This window comes from Sturnira hondurensis, unplaced genomic scaffold (genome assembly GCF_014824575.4).
Source record: "Sturnira hondurensis isolate 20B ecotype Veracruz unplaced genomic scaffold, ASM1482457v3 Scaffold0005252, whole genome shotgun sequence".
In the NCBI taxonomy this organism is placed as follows: Eukaryota; Metazoa; Chordata; class Mammalia; order Chiroptera; family Phyllostomidae; genus Sturnira; species Sturnira hondurensis.
In genome coordinates, this window is record NW_028077883.1 from 1426789 (window position 1) to 1449722 (window position 22934).

Below are 22934 nucleotides of genomic sequence, written 5' to 3' on the forward strand. Positions count from 1 at the left end.
GACAGATGTACCTGTCCTACTTCTATAAATATCTGTCTAACCCCGTGCTTTACCTTGTGTTAAAATCTCATTCTCTCATCACAATTGGTGCCATTTACAAACACAAAAATAGCCGCTTCTTCTTTTCATAACTCATGCCCTTCCTTCCTTCCTTCCTCTTTCTTTCTTTCTTTCTTTCTTTCTTTCTTTCTTTCTTTCTTTCTTTCTTTCTTTCTTTCTTTCTTTCTTTCTCTCTCTCTCTCTCTCTCTCTCTAGTGGTAACAGTAGAGAGGTTCTTTGAACAACCACAGGATACTTTGTAATTCGAAAACAAGTAATATAGAATAAAATCTAAATCATCATTAGGCCAATAATGTATTAAATTATCAATTTTTTAAATAGCAATGAAAGGTAACATTTTTCTAAGTAGTATTTTTTTATTTCCATAGAAAATGAGAAGGGTTGTAAGCGCTGGTTAGCTTGTCTTGAGAAGCCTTTATTTCTCCCCCCAACCCTGATATTATATCTTAGTGGTATAATTTAATTTCCAGATTCTGGATCCACCAGGCCTATCTTACCCTAGAGTTTCTGAGTCAACCTTCTGGGCTCTGGGGATGTCCCCTCTAGGAATGTCATTGAGCCACTGGGATGGTGATTTTCCACAAGGTTTTTTCCTGAACCACAGGAATGACCTTGGACTTCTACAACTGACTTTTGTTTGGCAAACTATCCTGTCTTGTAAGCGATGACATAAGATTTTCACATTCTCTCCAAGAGTGCTCGTACTGTTTTCAGGTGATCCCCTTACTCTTCTGCCATTGCCTAGTCACACTTAGGAAATAGAGAATTTCCCAGACACAGTTTAAAACCTCCGGCTCACATCATCCCTAAGGTCCCCTGTTACTCTCAAATCTGGTGGCTGTACACAGCAGAGCAGCATGAGCACCAAGCCCCAGGCACCCCAGGTTTGACAGTCTGTGCTCTTTACAGCACACTCGGAAACATTCTAGGGCCCTCTCCAGGGCACTGGAATATCTGGTAACCATCACAATTCCACCCATCCTATTTTCCCTCCCCCTTGCCGAATCGTTGCCCCCTGTGAGGCACTCACTGTTCAGGAGAGAAAGGTACTGTCTGGGGTAAGAACATGACTCTTAGTACTGAGACATTAGCCTTTCGACTTTGAAACGTACAGTGTGCTCTTGTCCAGGGTCCAAGGCAGGACAGCACCAGGTAAAATCCAAACCAGCACTTGAAGATGGCAGGTGGGGAAAGGGGTTATTGCTCCAGGATGTTTACAGTGAATTTTGTATATTCTGCTTTTTTTCTCTGTAAATATAATTAGCTATGGTGTATCCTCTCTTTAGCTTTCACCTAGCTCTATTCTAAAGGGAAAGAACAGAAGGAGATTGATATCTAGGGAAAAGAAAGCAAAAAAATGCATTCTGTTGCAGGTGTACACCCACTTCAAATCCTAATTTGGATTAGATGGCGCTCTGCCTTATCTTCTGAGTTGCTGTCATTAGTGACTCCCTTACTGATACTACTTCTTGATTTTTTTCCCCTCAATTCAAATAATTTCTTTTTATCCTCCTTCAGACCTAGGGAGGACCTGGGATCCTACATTTGGTAAAAGGCATATTTGGGTAAACCAAAATAAAAATTAAAAATGCTAAGATGCAAAGTTCATTACATGTGAAATTTCTGCCCAAATATTATCAGATGAAAAATCAGATCTCACTTACTGCAGTGATATTCCTGAATGTTTGTGCAAATTGAGTGTATTTTAGATATTCTAGAGAAACTAGTTATTTTAAAAGTATGACTGCTTAATTCTAATTTTGTTAGCTAAAATATTTTGTAACACAAATATTCACTTCACAAACTGACTTGTGGAACATGAAAGAAGAAGGAGAGAGTGAGTTAGCTATGTCTGGTTATATTGAAAAGTAACGTGTGTTACAACTTAAAAGGCAAATTGATAACTCACAGTATACACAAGCTGATGTCACTTTGTCTATTTCACAGACAGCACAAATTACAAAGGGTAAGATAGATGTGTGGTATTGATATTCAATTTTTATCGTTGTCCTTTATCAGTACATCTCTCTCATCATTAAATTTTACTTCCTGACATTAATTAGTTGCAGTACAGCTCAATATTTTAACTGGCTCAGCTACAGAGGTGTATAAAACCAAGAAAAATGCCTCTTATTGTATATCCTAGAGGCTGTTCAAATTCATATACAATTGAACCATAATCGAGCTGATGGAATCAGAGCAAGAGCTGGAGAGCTATAAACATACTCCAACATCATTACCATGTGGTCAGCCACCGAGTAAGTGTTCAGCAGCTGCACCAAATGTTGTTTTGTAATTAAATCGAACCCAGGGAATTAAAGCTGATTAGTTGTACAGTCTCCACCTCTAGGCCAGGCTGTGGCTATAGATTTTGTTTTAGAGTTAAGTTGAATCTTAACTAGGGAAATGGAGAATTAGAGCCCATGAATATAACAAGTAATAAAAAGACTTTTTTTCTCTCACATTCCTCACAAATTTGTAATCTTATTGATGACCTCAAAACATTTTTTCCTGAAGTATTCTTTTTCAAGGCTGCCAGAGATCATTAGGATTTGCTGGTGTTTTTAAATTGATTATTAATTAACTAATTTATTTATGTATTGTTTCCATTTTCCAACCATCTTCCAAGGAGCAGGGAGAGGGGAGGATTGTGAGAACGCTCAGGAAGAGTACTGTGTAAATTCTCTGACAGAGAAGTAGAACAGAAATGCAAGAAATAGAAATGTGTTATGTGCACTAGAAAAAATATCACTCATAATTTAATCATGGTCAAGAGAGCAGTTTTGGATCCTGAGTGCGACAAACACAGGACCCACTCCAAAGGTCGGGTGCTGACATGGGTGGGGAGGTCAATGAGAAAACCCAAATCGTCCCTACTTCAATTTTTTTTTGGCTAAATTTGCATTTGTTTTATTTAAAGGTGTAAATGAGGGAAGAGTATGTTGTTTCTCAGATTGGTTGGTATGAGAACAAAGCAAGACTATTAGGCTGAAAGCAGGTGAGAAGTCTATTGTCTTATTAATTACTGGAGGCCATATACCAAATACTGTTTTTATATTTTCCTCCCTTCCTTGGAAACAAAAAACAAATGATGCCATCCATATTTTATTATCACGTGCTCTCTTTCAGGTATCAGAGCATTGGCGCACTTTGCAAAATTCAAAACCACAGTGTTGTGATTTTATTTTGGGTTCTGCTTTGTAAAGCAGGGAACCTCAGCAATTTCAAAATGCCTGTAACCTCCTACCTTTCTTATTTTTTCCACATCAGTACAAGTTAACATAATCAGGAACAATGATATACATGACTCATGCTTACACCTAACACAGATTTTTTATAAAACAAAAAAATTATATTTCTATGGAAATAAACTGGCACGCCGTCCATCATTACACAGCCACAGTAGTAACAGCAGTGATGGCCCAGACTTCAGGGGCCATCACTTCAGTTCTGCCTTTCTTAAAGCACCAGGGCTCTCGTTCAGCCCCCACCTCTTCCACTGGGTAAAGTATACCAAATTCAAATAAAAGGCCCTAGCTGGTCTGGCTCAGGGAATTGAGTGCTGTCCTGAAAACCAAAGGGTCACCAGTTGATTTCCAGTCAGGGCTTATGCCTGGGTTGTGGGCCAGGTCCCCAGTAGGGGACGCACAAGGGGCAACCACACATTGGTGTTTCTCCCCCTCTCTCCCTCCCTTCCCCTCTCTCTAAAAATAAAAGAAATAAAATCTTTTTAAAAATTCAAATAAAGGGAAATACTATTATTATATGGATAACCTTGAATAACTCTGACTTATTTGTTTAAAAAAGCTAACTTACACTTATTTGTTTAAAAAAGCTAACTTACTTTAAATGTCATTTACACCTAACACTTGAGTGTAACACACAATTGTGTCATGTTACCATGGTTAAAAATACTGTATTATTAAAAACATCTGCCAACCAATTCCTCATACACAGATAGAATTATAATATTAATAATATTTTTGTCTATAAGTTATATATAAATAGGTATGACATGGGGTCATATGTATAAGAATTCATTATTTGCAAATATTTTTTCAATTTATCCTGAGAGATGCTAGATCCGTTTTTGCAGAGTGTCCTAGATACTGCAGTATTAGAATCTCCTTAAACGTGTGCTGTAGAATCAGATCCCTAAGTCTTACTGACAGACTCACAGTGAATTACGATCTGTGGAGGCAAGTTCCCGAGAACTGCATTTTTATGCAGCTTCCCAGATGGTTCTGCTGTGCAGTGAAGGTTGTGAATCGTTGTGCCAAAATGACAAAAGGGTTTTTTTGGTGACACCTAAAACCCAACTCTGTTACCCAAAGACCCCTAGCAAACTGGCTGGATTTGGGTAATGCTGAAGAAGACCTGTGATTAGAACATAATGAGATCAACAGTGAGGCAAGCTTTTCAAGTAAGTTCTTCTGCCTCTTTTTGGAAACATGTCTGCCTATTACCAGAAGTGACAAAAAACTTACCATGAATGATGGGGGAAGATAACTTTTATATTCACAGTACTGGCTTGTCATCTGACTGCTTAGTTTTTCTGAAAATGTTCCTACCACTTTGCTCCTTCCGGAATGAGGTAGTATCCACATGTGACTAGGGAGAAGGGAAGGCTTGAGTACTATTTTTTTTTATGTCTTACTTCTTTTTCTCATGTATTCAGTACTGAGAGGAATATCAGTTTCGTATGTTGAGGTTCTATACAGGAATAAACACATCTACATTTAAATAAATGCACCTATGTTTCTCAATAAATTAAAAATGGAACTGACTTATGACCCAGTTCCACAGCTGCCACTTCTGGGTTTATATCTGAAGAAACCCAAAACACTAATTTGAAGCCCTGGCTGGTGTAGCTCAGTGGATTGAGCACAGGCCTGCGAACCAGAGGATCGCGGTTCAATTCCCAGTCAGGGCACATGCCTGGGTTGCAGACCAGTTCCCTGCAGGCCAACTCCCAGCAGGGGATGCACAAAAAAGCAACCATACATTGATGTTTCTCTCCCTCTCTTCATCCCCTCTAAAGGTAAATAAATAAAATCTAAAAAAAAAAAAACCAAAAAACAAAAAAACACTACTTTGAAAGAATATATGCACCCCTATGTTAATTCCAGTGTTTTTTTAAGCTTTTTTAAAAAGATTTTATTTATTTATTTTTAGACAGAGGGGAAGGGAAGGAGAAAGAGAGGGAGAGAAATATCCATGTGTGGTTGCCTCCTATGTGCCCCCTGCTGGAGACCTGGCCTGCAAACCAGCCATGTGCCATGACTGGGAATCAAACCAATGACCCTTTGGTTCTCAGGTCACGCTCAATCCATTGAGCTACACCAGCCAGGGCTAATTCCAGTGTTTTTTACCAAGATATGGAAGCAACCCAAGTGCTCATCAATAAACAAGTAGATAAAAAATGGTGGTACATACATACAATAGTTTATTACTTACTTGGCCATAAAAAAGAAGGAAATCTTACCATTTCGCACAGTGTGGATGGACCTAGAGGGTATTATACTAAGTGAAATAAGTCATCAGAGAAAAACAAATACCATATGATTTCACTTACATGTAGAATCTAAACAACAATATAAGTGAACAACCAAACAGAGACAGACTCGTACTTGCAGAGAACAGACTGATGGTTGGCAGGGGAGTGGGGTTGGGGAGCCATGTGGAAAAGGTGAAGGGACTGAGAGTCAGAGTGGGAGTTACAGAGTGGCCCTGGGGGTGTGGGTGCAGCATAGGACATACGGTCACTAGCATCCTGGTAGCTGTGTGTGGGTCTAGTTGGGGGCTGGCAATGTTGGGGGAACTTTGTAAAGTACGTAATTGGCCCCTACGCTATCCGCCTGAAACTAACCCAAAGTAACATTGAATGTGGACTGTAACTGAAAAAAAATTAAAAATAAAATAATGCTAAAAGTGTCCATTTTAAAAATATTGACAATAGGACTCAGTGTGGGAATGGATGGGGCAAGGTACTGCTCTATTTTATTTTAAACCTTGTAGTACAATTTGTATCTGATTTATAAATTGTAGAAACACTAAATTAATTTGTTCACAAATTAATTTATATATATGTATATTTAAAGATTTTATTTATCTTTAGAGAGTAAAGGAAGAAGGAGAGAAACATCAATGTATGGTTGCCTCTTGTGCGTCCCCTGCTGGGAACTGGCCTGCAACCCAGGCATGTGCCCTGACTGGGAATCAAACCACGATCGTCTGGTTCACAGGCTAGTGCTCAATCCACTGAGCTACACCAGCCAGGGCTGTTCACGTATATTTATTAAAGAATAACAGTTTGGAGTGCTTAGAGGAATGTGCGATTAGGATGAAAGGAGCAGCGAAGCACAAAGAACAGAAAGAGAAATTACAACGCTTATCATTGAGGCTAATATTTTGACTGATTGGGAATATAAATAAGCTTTCCTACAAGCAAAGGCCAGGTCAAGGATTAGGATACACAAGGTGTATTAAGGATGAGCTCCCAGGAGAGACCAGTAAGAGCAGGGAGAACAAAGAAGCAAGGTAGAGAACATCAATTCTTATGTACAGAGCTGGGTGAGAGCGCAATTTCAGGAGCACGATCACTCTCTGGAACTGAAATCTGCTTCTTAACACCAATTACACAGCCATTACACGGAAAAGCTGATCTTTTAAATGCAAGAATATGCTCCATAACTGAGTTGTTTTTCCATAATTTAAGCAATAAATCAACTAAGTTTCCTTCCTGTAGAATGCTACACCATTTAATGTGCTTGGAATATAATTAGGTTGAATATTATGCTTAAATCTAAGGTCTCTTACTTTACAATTAGGATCTCCTATTACTGTTGGTAGGAGTTTATTTCCTATAATTGGGTTGAGATTCTCTATTCAATTTGTTGTAAAGATGAAATTTTTTTTTATTTAAGGCAATAAGTTATTTTTCACTGTTGGTTTGTGGTAATCACAATTTTCCTTTGGCCTTAAAACCATGGCGTCAGATGCCCCAATCTGTCTGCTTTGTGCATGTGTGTGTTTTTGGTTTGTAAAAAAAAACCTTTCAGGATTGAACCAAAGTTCTCTTGCATAGCAATGCCTTACCAAAGACTAGAGTTTTGAAAAGAGTTTTCTTTTTAAAAGTAGTGTCCAGTTAGCAGAAACCTCAGATGAAAGTTAAGTAACCAGTAATTTACTTACCACTTAATGAGATAATGATATGAATTTCCCAGGAAGTGTTAGCTACCACTTCAAATGGCAACTGTAAGAGAAAACAGCCTTGCACTTTATCATAGGTGGTCAGATGCCTTAACACAACCTGGGGGAGGGAGCTAGTTGTTGCATAGCTGGGTCAGTGAAAAAGGCTTGTATGGGCAGAAAGCATACCTTTCAATCAAACTAGGCAGGAGTTTAACTACTAAAACAAACAGATGCATCTTATTGCTTACATCATCAGCAGGCACCTTGTCCTCTGTTTTTGACTCTGCTTATCTCTTATCTCCGGTAGGACTTTGTCTCCCCTCAGCCTTGTTGATTTATGTTTCCCTGGTTCCCTTTCTCCCTCTCAGGCCACGTGTCATTTAACTATTGCTGGTTTATACACCATCTCCAAACTCACTGCCTGAACCCCAAACCAGTTAGAATGTCTCATGATTTGGGGAAGTTTCTGTCCAGGTGTCCTCTGGGCTCACTGGTGGAGGCTGGGCTGTGACTGGAAGCCCCAAGCTGGCCTCCCTACCGTGCTTTGCCGTTGGTGCTGTCTGCTGAGGGATATTGGGGCTTCTGCACATGGCCTCTCACCCTCCAATAAACTAGACCAGATTTTTAACATAGTGATTTTAAGGCACTGCTTTAACAGGACAAATACAGAAGGTGAGAGGCCCCTGAACTTCTACAGTGCCACTTCTGCCTCCTTCCATTGGTCAAAGAAAATCGCAGTGACAACTCAGATGTAATGGATAGAGAATAGACTGTACCTCCTGATGAGAAACATTACAAAGAATAATGGCAAAGAATTTAATTTACCGTGGTCCACTCTCTGGTCACACTTGTTCTCCTCCTCCACGTGCAAAATATAATTCTTCTCCACCCAGGACCACCGAAGTCCTCACGTAACTGTACCATCAGGTTTAAAGTTCACTATCTATCTTATAATCTGCACCTGGTTCAAATATAGACGCATCTTCTTGGGTTCAGAAGTTGGGGCGTGGCTATTTTTCTTTTTACAAATCTACTTTGAGCCATTAATTTCAGAGGAGCTATTTTTCTCCCAATTTGTCAAAAATTCTCTTCTGTGCACTTCAAAAGAAATAATTTAATGCTACCTTTTAATCATGGAATTTTTGGATAGGAAGAGGAAAATAAATCATACGATATAAACTATTGGAGGGTCTGAGCAGGGGAGTGACCAAAACTGACTTACATTTTTAAAGAACAATTCATACTGCTTTGTTGAGATGAAACGTTAGAGGAGGGGAGAAGTGAAGAGGCTGTTGCAGGTAATTCAGGGAAAAGATGGAAGTGGGGCTCAGGTGAGGGTCGCAATAGTGGGAAGGGAGGTGCTAGTTGAAAATAATTAAACTCCTTGTCTGGGAAGACCCAAGGCAGTTACTGTGTATTTTGCCGTGTATAATGTGCTACCCTGTATAATGCACACTCGTGTTTTGGGCCCAAACTTTCAGGAAAAAAAAACTTTCGTTTTAGCTTTTTAATTCATTTTTTTATTATTTATATTCAGAAACAAGACCGATTATTGTGTTCCAGGGTACTATTTTGCATACAGATATAATTATTGGTTTCTAGAGTTACACTTATAATGCATAAACATAAATTAACAAATTAAAAACATCTATAGATATAGAATTAATAGTACCTGTGTATAATGAGCATTCTTATTTTTTCCTCAAAAATATGGGCAAAAAGTGCATATTGTACGCAGCAAAATACAGTTGTTAATAGAGATATTGGTATCCATGGATCAGGTTTTCCTCTTTCTGGGATTGCAGGTCTCCCACCAAAAATCCTGTCTCCATTGTATATTATTTGGCTGCTTAAAAATCTCTTCCTGGTTTCCTGTGGCCTTTTCCATAAGGTTCATAGCTGTTTGGGAATTACAGAATGTCTCCCCCAATCTTAGCTTGCCCGCTTTACCAATTGCTTTATTTGTCTTTTATTACACCATGGTACGGTTTACAGAATTTGGTTATTTATACATTGCTGCTACCTATTCTCCCCTCTATCCTTTTAGTTACCATGGACTAGGGGTCATGACTTATTCCTGTATACCTATTCCTTAGCACTGTGCTCTACATAACAGATTGTCAGTAAATTTCTGATTCATCACTAAACTCTTGCTTTCTTTTATCCCTAAACATCACATCTTTTCAGAAAATGACTCAATTTCTCTTTAAGTAAACTGTTCTTGCTCTAACTGAAAATTCAGACTTTACTTACCAGATGTCACATAAAGCTGGAGACCAAGTTGCACCCTCTATTACCATCTCAAAATACCTTCCAATTCCTTTACTCCAGTTCCAGTATACAGAGCAAAAGAGCATTTGCAAAAAGAGAAAAAAAAGATAAGCCATGTGCGTAAAAACCTATAATCTGAAAGATTTCTCTCACAGCATTTTGTCATTAGACTGTGTTGTGTTGAGATTCAGTTTTCCAGAACCCAGTCCTTGCAATAGGACTACACGTGTTCAAATGCTAACCATTTGCTTTGGCAAGTTATTTAAATCATCTATGATTACGTTTCGTTGTCTGTGAAAGAAGGATAGTACAATCACCCACACATAATATTGTTATGGAGTATGAATGAGTCAGTGTATGTGCCTTGCCAAGGATTGTGCCTGATGCCTAATAAATACCAGGTAAGTATTCATTGAGATCAATAGTAAAAAAAAGGTCGCCAAGCACAAAGACTATTGTTTTTTGTTTGTTTGGCTAAGGATAAGAATTTTACTACTTACCTATACTGATCAAATGATTTATAGTCTATCTCATTTATTTTATTAAATAGCACCCTCATGAATATGCTATCATAAGACCTTCATAAATTTGCTTATTTTAAGAGAATTTGTATATGGCTTTAAAGAAATGGATGCCTGCTTCTTATTCTGTTAGCTATTATAAAATAAGTATGTAACAGTAAAATTTCATAATAGAAATATTTTAACTTGTTATTCAAGTGAAACAGATCTCTGAATTACATTTCATTTTTCACTTGACACACTATTGATTCAACTTATTGATCAGTAATGTCCTCTGAAGATAATTTGGATTATTTGAGTTTCACCAAATCTATGAAAATTAATTATTGTAACATTTTAATTTTCAAGTAGATTATGAATGTGCATTTTTCTGTTTGCATGACCAAACTATTGCACTGAGTGAGTCATGTCAGGAAATTGCAGTTTTCCTTTCTTAGAGAGATAAGTCATTGACTATGGCCAGAAATTGGACTTAAGATGATTTATATAAGATCAGGAAATACCGATGTATAATGGCAATTAAATATAATGAGAAAAGAAATATGTAGCAATCTCTGAACTGCAAGACTGCCGGTACTAAGCACTGCATTAAGTGGGAGCTGTGTGAAAAAGTATCTTCCCCCAAAACTCACTCGTAATCCACATTAGAAAATAATACAGGGGGTGTTCTTTACCTGTGATTGTCAATCTGAGATTTCTTGTATCCTGTGGGCACCTATTGTTGAAACAAGGAGTGCAGTGTAAAAAGCCACAAGATTAATGCAGTGCATTTTCTCCACTTTCAGTTTGGCCAATAGGCTACACAGAAGTAGAAAACTTAAATAAATTAAATGGTAAAAATTTTAAATATTTGCTCTTGTACCTTAAAAGTATAAATCTTTGATCAAAATATACTGCTAAATTAATTAAAAATGTAAAAGATATATATTAATTACAGATTTCTTGCTTTCTCAACATTTATTCATTCTCTTCTCATATCAACTGTGCCTCTGATTTTTCTTTGAGAGAGTCACCCATCCCCCTAAACCTATTCACAAGGCTTGCTGGGATTGATCCTGTTTCCCCACCAGGGCTGTAACCCGTGTATCTGGCCGTTGTGACTGCTTTAAGGATGAGCATGCTACCCAGTTTCAGCTGGCAGGAGGGAATACACCCAAGAACTTGTGCAGAAATAACAAGAGGAGTTGGTGGGGCTCTCCAGAGTTGCTACAGAAAGTTGCCAATATCAAAGGCAGGAGGAGAGAGGGAGGTATCGTTGGTGTCAGTTGAGCCACTGGATCTGTCTTCCCCTGACGCCACTTTTGATTATTACCCAAAGCCATGATTTCAACCAGTAAGAAAGTCTCTTCATTATTCTTACCCCCAAAGAGGTGTGCTACAGCAATAGATTAGAAAATGCCTGCTGTGAGTGAGTGGGTGCCTGACTGCTGTTTTTCAGCTACTGTTGTATACTAAATTCAGTATACATTCAGCTGCTGAATGTATACTAAATTCACCTACAATCAGTCACTCTCTTTTGTTTTTAGAAGAATGTGTGACAACATTTGCAAAACCCCTACATTATATGAAAGAAGAGTCCAATGTGACCTTTCCAAAAGAAGTTAATTACTATCAAAGGTTTCTCAGTAGAAAAAAATGCAGGTGACAATCTGGTTGAAAAAAGAGAGACTGGTTTTGTCTGTGCAGAGCATTTGATAATCCGTTCCTAAAAAATCATTGTCCTCGCCAGCAGAAACTGTGGAGTGTCTAAAGTGCCTCAAGATGTCTTTTTTATTTTTGTCACTACTGTTCTAAGATCTTTTTTTTTTCTTCTTATTGTCCTCTACCTTTAAAAAATTAGGACATCCCATTGCTGGAAATCATTGCTGACAAGATGATAGAACTGATATAATATCACAAAATATCTGCCTGCTATTTTTCATTATGATTCCAAAGTGTCAACTTTGGTCCAAAGCTGTATTAGGAGTTTTAAATAAGAAATTTATGCAGGAAGCATCCTCTGGGCTTTTCTAAGACAAAACCCAGCAGATGGCTACATTCTGTCAGAGAGCTAGAACTCTCTAGAGAAGTTCTAATCCCATTAACAAAGTTTAGAATTGGTTTGAACATTGGATAAATTTCTAAGACTACTTAGACTCATTCATTCATCCCACAATGTTTATTGTGCCTATTCTGATTTGGTCACTGCACTTGTGCTGGTGATATTCATATTAATGATGACAGTTTCTGCCCAACAAGCACTCACCATCTAGGGGGCTTTGGGAAAGCGTGTAATCCGATTTTTCAAACATAGCGCAGCAAGTTCTAAACTAGAGGTATGTTCAGAGAGCTAAGGAGCAGAGTGGGTAGAGTTTATTCTCTCTCTGGAGGTCACTGAAGGTTTTGAAAAGAGATGATTTATGTGTTAACTCAAAGAATAAATAAACGTTCTTAAGAAGGTCAGTATATTTTAGGCGAAAATCACAGGTATGCAAAAGCACAGAGGTGTGAAAGGACTTGAGGTGTTTGCAGAGCTGCAGGTATTTGGGCACGTCACTGCAGAATTTGTGTCTGGAAAGTCAAAGGACAGGAGTCTTTTTGGATGGTACTGGATCATTAAAAAAAAAAAGGCCAAGTTAAAGAGACTCTCCATTCTGCTGGAATTAAAAATGTTCTGCTCAGGAACTGCTATAATCAGGTCATTTGGAAATAGAACTCCAGCCACAGCAGTGAGGTTGAGACAGTGCTCGTGTTCATTTTTAAAACTAAGGCGAGAAGTATGGCTATAAAATGAAATTTGATCTAGGAATAATCCCGAGGTTTTTATTTTGGTCAAATGTGGGGGCAACTTTCCTCCCAAGTCCCCCCGTGTGCCACAGATGAGAGTAAATGTAACTGAGACATGATGTGATCTGCTTGGGGAGGAGAGGTAGGCGGTTTCCCAGAGGAAAAAGGCCTTGAGCAGTGGCCAGTTTCTCCCAGGAAAAAAAAGGCCTTGAGCTCCTTCCTCCAGGGGCTTTTATTGGGTTGTAATACACAGGAATACAGGGCAGCAAGGATCAAACAATAGATAGTCTGAGTCAGAGTCTGTCAGGAACAGAGTTTTACCATTTCTTGCTCAAACCCTTAACATATGAATGAAAGCACCCTTAGCAGAGCAGATTTCACAGGTTTATTAGAAAGTCTTTGTGATGCCAGATTTTTCCCCAGGACACGCACTAGCAAGGCAAGGAGCTGCACCCCTCCCCATCAGGTATTCAGGCTTAAGGGGATTAGAGCCAGGAAGCGCTTCTCCCAGAGTACATGGGGACTCGGGTTTTGTCAAAGCCGGGGGTGAGAGTCCATTGCTCCCTCTTTGTCGCGGCCTCCCCAAGTTCTTCCGTGATGGCCTCCGAAGTTGTCGTGTCTGGCCTAGGTTACCCGCCCCCCCCACTACTGTGAGGGGTCTTACCTGTCATTGACTTCCGACCATACTTTCAGGGCAGGGAGGAAACTGAGGCAGCGTTTGCTACTAGAGACAAGCTTTGTCTCCTGCGGCTGGCATTCCAGAGGTCCTCCCTCACTCATCCTTAAGCCACAGGGGGTAGAGAATTACAATTCCTGAAACCAGACAGAGCATCCACAACAGTGAAATTTGTTTTTAATCAGTGATGCTGATTCTGTCTTGTTAACCTGTCACATGGCAAATTTAGAAAGTGGGGACATACACTTGTATGTTTTAGAATCTATGTTTTATGTGAAAGACCTTTTATGGGTTGTCATGATGCTAATGAAAAGAAGGAATGTTCCAGATTAGTATAATATAGCAAATGCAGGAAGAACTTATATTGAAGACTTTGTTATTTATTTTAAAGAGTCCCTGATACTGTAGTTATGAAATATTATAAAAGAATATCTTTCATAATTATTGGTGAAATATATGTCCAAGCTTCATCTACTAAAGAGTATTAAAGACTAATATATCACAATAATATTGGTGAAAGCTGTAATTTTTAAATGTCATATTTTCTGTGCAGAAATAATTGAAAAAAATAGTATAATTGTCTTCTTAATTCTGGTATTTACAAGTAGCAGATTGTTTAAACTGCATGTTCATGGCATTGATTCATTACATGATTAACAATGATTAAAAGGTAATTGTTCTTCCATTCCTAATTCTAAATTTTTTAATAAAGTTTCAATTTGATATGAAGAATATTATATTTGTGTATGTTATGGTATTTTAATACATTCATTTACGATGTAGTTTTTGAGCAGGATGGATTTACAGTAAATGACTATAATGCTGTGTAGATGGGCTGAACTCAGGCCTGGTCTATCGATTGCAGCTGGGGAAAGTAAACCAAAGCTACATCTGAGTCACAGAGTCCTTTACCTTTACTCACATTAATATTCCCTCGTTCTAATTTGATACGAGCCTTGTAAAATCAGTTTACTGGTAGCTTAAAGTGTAGCTTTGGTCAATAGAAAGGTTAATATCAATGTGATAAGCATGACGATGTATATGAAGAATTCGGCTTTCGTGTCCAGAAAAATGAACGTGTTTATCTCAGGCTAAAATAAAGAAAGGCAGGCCTAGTTACTGCTGTTTCTTTTAAAATAATCCAATAATCATTCCATCAAACTCAGGAAAAATAACATTTCTTTTTCTTTTTAACTCTTACAAAGTTGTATTTAATGTGGATTTGGGGATATGCATTAACCATACATCCTGAATTAAGTATGTCTTGATTGCTTTCCACCTTCACCTTATAGAAGAGAAGGTCAGTAATTCTTTTGAAGTGGAGTGGCCTTAATCATTCTAGTTTAACTGCCTCCTTTTGTAAGATGAGAAATACTAGGATGGGCAAAAGTGGGTTTCGAGTTATGAGTATGCACATAAGTAACATGTACTAATTATTGTATTATTTGTTTATATTATTTCAATAAAAAAAACTGTAAACCTACTTTTGCCAACCCCTGTATAGAGAGTCCAAGGGCCATTCAGCACACTCTGAAGAGCTCAGGCTGCAATGAGCTGTTTCTTGCTGGCCTGGCCTATATAATATGTAAAGCTATATAGCATACAAATCACCTCTCCACTTACTTTAAACATTCATCTATTTTATAAAGTTCCCATATCCCCCCCCCCAAATTAATTATCTGAAATGAATTAGTTTGACTTAATTCCATCTGAACAGCCTAGAAGATCTGAGCCCGCCGTACTAGGGATAGAGTGCATGGCAGGAATGCAGGAACCCCACCCGACTCGGGGAGGTTGTGCAGCAAGACTGTCAAACATCCAGAATGTAAGGGGCAAGGTGCCCCAGGAGCTCGCCACTGCCCTGGCTGTCAGCCCTTCACGGGGTGGATTCTGAGCACCACCGCAGAACCAAGACTCGCCTGATGTAAGAAGAAATACAGGCAGTTCCCAAACGCATGAGAACACCACAACAAAATATGCAAATTAATGAGACAGTATCTATTTCCCCCTCTCTATAAAGTCAATTTAAAGAGAATCCAGTGATAGAAAACAGAAACTTACAGATGAGAGGAGGAATTATAAATATTATTATATTATATATTATATAATATTGTTATATATTATATTATTATAATATATTATTATATTATTTAGACTTCTTTAACAATATGTGTTTATAAACCTCAACTATGTTAATCTGTACTATTTCTAATAATCTGTTCTAAGAAATAATACCCAAAATATAGATTCTTCTAGAAAAAAAGTTGTCTACAGCATATACTAAAGGAGCAAGAATGAATTAGCCAATAAAGGCCTAAGTGCTCTACAAGAAACAGTAGAGAACAATAAAAAATATCTTTGTGTGGATAAAAATGTATTTGTTCTAATAATTAATATGTAGTATTAAATATGCAGTAGGATATTGTATATAATATGTAGTAGGATTATGTATATAATTTGGTCTATTGATTTCTTTGTTATTCCTGTCTATCTTATTCTTTCACCAAAAGTACACCACTGGATAAATGAGAAAAATCCTTAAAAGCAGTATTTAACAGTATGTAAGTGTTCAGTCTCATCTTTAAAAGAGAATGTGTGAAAACATAAAAGTTCTCCATTTCTGTGATTCTGTTCCTATTGTAGTTGTTTGCCTAGTTTGTTTTTGTTTTTGTTTTTGTTTTAGGTTCAGTTGTTGATAATTGTGAGTTTGTTTTCATTTTACTGTTCCTATTTTTGATCGTGTTCTTTTTCTTAGATAAGTCCCTTTAACATTTCATATATTAAGGGCTTGGTGATGATGAACTCCTTGAATTTGACCTTATCTGGGAAGCACTTTATCTGCCCTTCCATTCTAAATGATAGCTTTGCTGGATAGAGCAATCTTGGCTGTAGGTTTTTGGATTTCATGACTTGGAATACTTCTTTCCAGACCCTTCTTGCCTGTAAGTTTTCTTTTCAGCTGAGAAATCAGCTGATAGTCTTATGGGCACTCCTTTGTAGGTAACTCTCTCCTTTTCTCTTTCTGCTTTTAAGATACTTACTGATTAGTCATTTGTCCAAGTTGCAAACTCACTTTTTTTTGGTAATTGTTGGGTGGGATTCTAGAAATCATAAATGAATTCAGGAAAAACGGACATCTTTTATTATGTATAATCTCTCCATCCAGAAGCTTGGTTGTATACCTTTACTATATATAAAAGGTTTCTTTTATTTTTCGTAGTAGAGATTTGAAAATTTTGTTATGTAGAACAAAGAAAGTCTCAAAGATAAGGGGTGATGTGATTGTTGCTATTCCTTTTTATAGTGCCTGTGTTTCTCATTTAACAACTGTTTTATAAAAGCAAAAGTCAAAAGACTGAAGCCATATTTTTAGAGATCAGTGAAGGAAAGCCAAATTTTTAGTCATTATTCTGTGACTGAGTGGTTTTTATGTAACTTATTGAACTTTCTGAATCTTTCATTTATCAAGGTACACAATTGGCACACAACTGAAAATTGTGTGTTAGCTCCTTTCAGGTCTTAAGAAATTGTCTTTTGTATTACTTTGTGTTGCTACTAATGAAGCACCATTTTTCCTGTAACTTTTTTATGTAGTTTGGGTATTGAAAAAGTTGATCTGAGTGTACCAACCATAATACTTTTATTTCCTTGGCATTCAGATTCTACAGAAATATGTAAAATGCCTTAATAGACCTACTGCTGGTTACCCTGGGACTGTTTAAGGGACAGTGGACAGCAAATAGCATATGGGACAGTGAGTGTGTAACAAAAGAAAAATGTTGCATGCAAATGTTGATATTTTGTTTAAATGTGTGCTATACATTGATATTTTTTATTTTTTAAGTACTACCATGTTGTGATGTAAACCAAACAAACATTACCACAGTGAATTTCTTACTCTAAGCAGAGTGAAAGCAATGGGCTGATAGATATTTTTAAAAACTCCTATATTATTTTTCCCACAGCCTTGATGTAATCTGGTTCTTATATTTGATGTTTTAGCATTAAACTGATTATTTCATTTTTTATTTACAATAGTGTATTTATAAAAATAAATGATTCAAGATGCCCTAATAAGAAAAAATTAATTTTTTCATTGTCAACAGTAGGTTTTACATCAGGTGGTCTGATATGGTAGCAACCAAAAATAGAAAGCATCAAACAAAAAAAGCAAAGTCCATGGCACCTTAAAATGACAAAAATACTTAAAAACAGTATTTAACAGTAAGTGTTAAGCTTCATCTATATAGATGAAAGTGTATGAAAGAAAACTTGTATAAATTAATAAGATGAAATATTACTTTAAAAACATTTTAAATAATATTGATTTCTACTAGTTTTTATTTAGGCTAAGTGACCTATTTCAGCTGGGCATTTGCCTGGTGGTCTGTGGACTGTGGTCTGTGGGTAAACATGCACTTTCAAAAGAAAGTGGAGAAAGCAGGCTCTGACTCTTGGGTTTCTAACTAGAAATTCTGTCCTAGGAATAACAGAGGGTATGAATGTTACTATGAATTCCCTCTGGCACATAGCTCCACCCACTGATCACTCTCCTTCAATCAGCATCCCCACCCCCAACAGAATCATGGAAGATTCTACTAGCTGAAGACCCAAAAGCTTAAAAACTTCAGAGTTTTAGAACTCATATCAGAAATCTCTCATAACGCTGTATCAAAAAGCTTTAAGAAATCCTTTTGAAAAATAATGATCAAGTATAATATTTTTTACACAGGAAAATATGTTTTTCTAGACAATTGCCCATACATCAAATTGCTTCATGTAATAGTGCCTATACTGAAGGCACTATCGCAGTAGGCATGTTCAGGTTAATGTATAAAGGAGATACATTATCTCCTTTATAGAAATTGTGGGAAAGTATTTACTTAGGTTTGTAAATCAAGAACTGTTTTACCTCACCTGAAAACTTTCTATTCCTAGGATGAATCTGTAATTAATTCTACGTGTTCACTGTTAAAAAGCTTGAACTAAGATTAAGAGGACCCTGCATGGGATTTCATATATGCAAATCTTTGTGTTAATCTCATTTCTCTAATATCTCTACTTCTAAAAAAAATTTCTCATTTTTTTAAAATACTGTTAGCTAACTCTTATGTATTGCAAACTACATTAAAACTTTTTTGGTCCTTTTTTTTTCCCTTAAAAAGCAAAAAGGAAAAAGGACTCATGGCCATAGACAACAGTGTGGTGATTGCTGGGTGAAGGGGAGTTTAAGGGGACTTAATGGTCATGGAAAAAATACAATAAAGATTAAATTTAAAAAGCTTTGGGGGGAACAAGATGACATATGAATTAACTAATGTACTAACTTCTCATTTCCAGACATCTGCCTTACAAATTCTAAAATGAACCAGTCAGAAGATAGTGACTGCCCATACCTGCCATGTGGCATCCGTCTTTTCCTCCAACTCTGCAACTGGTCATTTGAAGGAAAAGTCGTGCAATTAAAACGTAGTGCTATGGAAACGCCTTTTAAGTTGATGGCCCCATCTCAGGGCCCTAACCTTAAAATCTCAGTGTCTTGAGAAAGTTCTGTCTCAGGGATCATACTTGGCCAGTTAGCAAATACATTTTTAAAAAATTAGTGATTGCATATAAAATTATTTGAAAATATAGGCTATGTAATGTAGTTGTCATATTTAACTCTTTAAAGGCCTAAAAATATGGAAAGTGATCTAGATGATATTTCATAATTAGAACAGAAAGTAGTACTGTTAATGAGACGGCTCATTAGTTTGAGGATAGTTTTTCACACTTGACTTTGTATGTAGGGTGTGTGTGTGTCTGTGAATGTGTTCAGGTGTACAAAATGTCTGACTGTGTAGTATGTTAATAATTATCACTGTGTTTCTTAGATCAGGTTGCTTGGCGAAGCCTTCAACATTCTCTAAGCAGATACAGAGATTTTAAATGGCTCCACTTTGGAGAAGAGTATTTGAGGGTTTATTCATTTTAATAGCACAGTCAGCATTCTGATTTTTGATAAACCCCTCAGTGTATTTGTAAACTAGGGTCTGAATATTGATCCCACTTGTTTCCATGACTGAAATCGATCCTCCCTCCCCACCTCTCAGACAGTTTGCCTATCGTCAAACTTATTTTTTCTCCTAGATTATGCTTGATTAGATTATTCAACAGAAGAAGAATTCCATGTTGAGCACAATCAATATGCTCATGTTACTGATTTTGTGGTCCCCTCAGTGCCTGCCTTCAGCAGTGAGTGTTGGCATGGTTCAGGTGCTGGTCTGGTTATAACACAACTTGAAGACTTTTTACAATCATAACCTCTTTCATCAATGTAAAATAATAGTCATTGTATACTCTGAAAATATTATGTAAATATGTTGTCAACCAACAAGTACTTCAAGCAGTTGTTATTTTCATATGCAAAGGTATATCCATGGTTCTTTGTCTAAAGGATTTTGTATCCCAGAGGCATACATAGAAAATATGCATAAAAGATAATTGATGATAAAATCACTCATGATTAATTTTAAATCAGCCCTACTATTAGTAATGTCAGAAGTCATATCTACTACCTATTTTAGCAACCATTATGTACTAAACTCTGTACTGTATTCACCTATTATATCTATCATATCTAATTTTTATATGAGCCCTCCAAAAAATTAGTATTAACTCTATTTTGCAGACAATGAACTAGTAACTTACTCAAGATCGTGCCTCTGGAAAAGAGTTTAAAACTCATCTCCATTTGACTCTAACTCCTGCACTCTCTCAAAGCACCATGTTGCATCCCCACAGAAGTCACCGATTTTTAGAAGTTAGGGATTGCTCCCAGCTCCAGTGGTGAGGAAGCTGTGACAGAGATGGTGCAGATTAACTCAGCATTTTATGGTGCAAAGGATTCCGTCAACTTGTAAGAAGGAAGAAGGGGTTCTAGGTTGGGGAAGAAAGACACAAGCTGTGAAATAAAGACAAGAAGAAGAGGACACACACACCCTGGAGGACTGAATATACTGATATGTACAGAGCAGAAGTTTTATCTGAAAGTGGTTTGGAGATCATTTGAAGGGTCAGTTAATAACATAAGATTATATCCCAATGGAGGGGTTTGTATGCCACCTAATGGCTCAGAATTTGTTATTGAATGTACCAGCTTCACCTGAAGGCTTTATCAAATGCCATATTAAAACTACTGTATTAACCTGGAAAGGCTGCAGGTTAGAAGAAATGTATGAGCATCTGGAAGCAGAGAGAAGAATGGGGAGACATTTAAACTAATCCAGAGATACGGGGCTAAGTTTCACAGCATGAGTCACATGATGGAGCTAAAAGAGTATATAGGTGAGTGACATTTTTAGGACTAATCAGATCTTTGCAACTGAATAAATTTGAGGGAAAGTTGATTCAAACTTGTCTTCAAGTTTTGGGTCTAAGGAAATAAGAAAAACAACATTATGGTAAAGAGATTTATCTAAGCTAACATGAGTAAATGCCTTTGTGGAGAGGGTTGTTTAGATAAATTCATTTTTATATGAGATATTGATAGCATCAGTAAGTTGAAAGCAATGAGCAAATGAAGAATATGAAACAGAACATTGAAAGAGACACCAGGAAAAAAGTATGTTTTGTCAAGTGTATAAAGATAAATAAAACTACCAGACTAGATCACATCTCTAAGTAAAGAAAGCTTGTATAAAGTCAAATGTAATTTTTGTCTGAGTTACTTCTATATGCAAAATAAGCACTAGAAAGTTTTAAAGTCAGTAGTTGATTTCTGTTTTATAGAATAGTGAACTTGGACTAAAGCTTACTGATGTCATGGCTAGCAACATTTCCACTAGTGATACTTAGGACTAACTGTACTTCTACCAATATTAGAAAAGGTGGGAAATTTTATTTATACAAATGTTTGAAAGCAGTGGAAAGCTTACAGGTCAAATATATGAGAGAAGAATAATAAAAATATAAGCTTGGCATTTGGATGGTTTTTGGCTCTGTGTATTTTTAATTAAATTTTATTTTTATTTTTGATTTTAGAGAGAAGGGAAGGGATGCAGAAAGAGAGGGAGAGAAACATCAATATTAGAGAGAAACAACAATTGGTTGCCTTTCTGGCCTGACAGAAGATTCGAACCAGCAACCTTTTGGTTTGCAGGACAACACCCAACCAACTGAGCCACACCAGCCGGGATAGCTCTATGGATATTTGCAGCTATGGAAGGGGTGGCTACAAGCCTGAGAGGATTAGCTGAACTTTTACTGGCTTCTTAGTATTATGAAGACAAAAATGAAAAGTCCGGGCCCGCCAAACAAAGGTTTTAGTTAACTCATCAGTCTTTGGTGTGGGACTTCAAACAGTTCTACCTAAGATAAATCAAAAGAATAAATAAAAAGTAGACCAGCACTAAAAGAGTCTGCCCAGCTTCAAATCACTTCAATCATGATAATTGGATTAAGTTGTCCAGGACTGCAATAAATATTGTGTGACATTTTAATAGAGCACTATCAATAATGGATAGAACAATTGCACAAAAGTCAGTAAGGGTAACAAAGATAGGAGAAGCACAATTAACAAATACCAACTAAGAATACTACATCTAACAATCACAGAGTTCACAGTAAATATGAAATATTTAAATATTATGGAACATAAAGCAAGTCTCCATAGATGTAAAAGGTTTCAAACCTTTCAGAATGTTTTCTAACCATAGTACTATTAAGCTAGAAATCAATATTTAAAATATAAATTCTTCACATCTGTAGAAATTAAGTAATTTTTCAACTAACACATGGATCAGAGAAAATATCAAAATGGAAAGTAGAATCTATTTTAAATTAATTCTAATGTAATATTACATACCAAAACTTGAGATGCAGCTACATCCATGTATAGAAAGAAATATATAGCTTTAAAGGCTTTATTAGAAATAAAGAACTACTGAAAAAGTCAATGAATGAAGTATTCCTCCTATGCACTTAAAAAATAGCATAAAAATATAAACTCAAAATAATAGGAAATAAAAAGAGAATCATGGGGGAAAAAAGGATGGACTCACATGAACAAGTATGAAGGACACATGGACAATAACTAAGGTGGGGGGCAGAAATGGGAGGGAGGTGGGGAGCACTGGGGGGTGCAGGGCTGGCAATATAAGACAGAAAACTCTACTTGAACAAGAATTAAATTAAAATTAAAATAAAAAAAACAACCACACCTGAAACAAAAGCAAACTAAGAGGACAGCTACATCAGGAGCGGAGCCATAGAAATGAAGATCACATGGAGGGTTAGCAACAGGGAAGTGGGAGGAGGAGAAGGGGGGAGAAGGTACAGAAAATAAGTAGCATAGACGGTTGGTAGAAAATAGACAGGGGGGAGGGCAAGAATAGTGGGGGAAATATAGAATCTAAAGAACTTGTGACACGCGGTCATAAACTAAAGGGGGGAATGGTGGGGGAAGG

General features: G+C 36.9%; 1 protein-coding gene across 2 annotated transcripts in view; it reads left to right on the forward strand.

Moving 5' to 3' along the window:
• Window positions 1–22934, forward strand: part of THSD7A (thrombospondin type 1 domain containing 7A) — a 375672-nt gene that overhangs the window by 220247 nt on the left and 132491 nt on the right. The gene's annotated exons all lie outside the window — the stretch shown is intronic.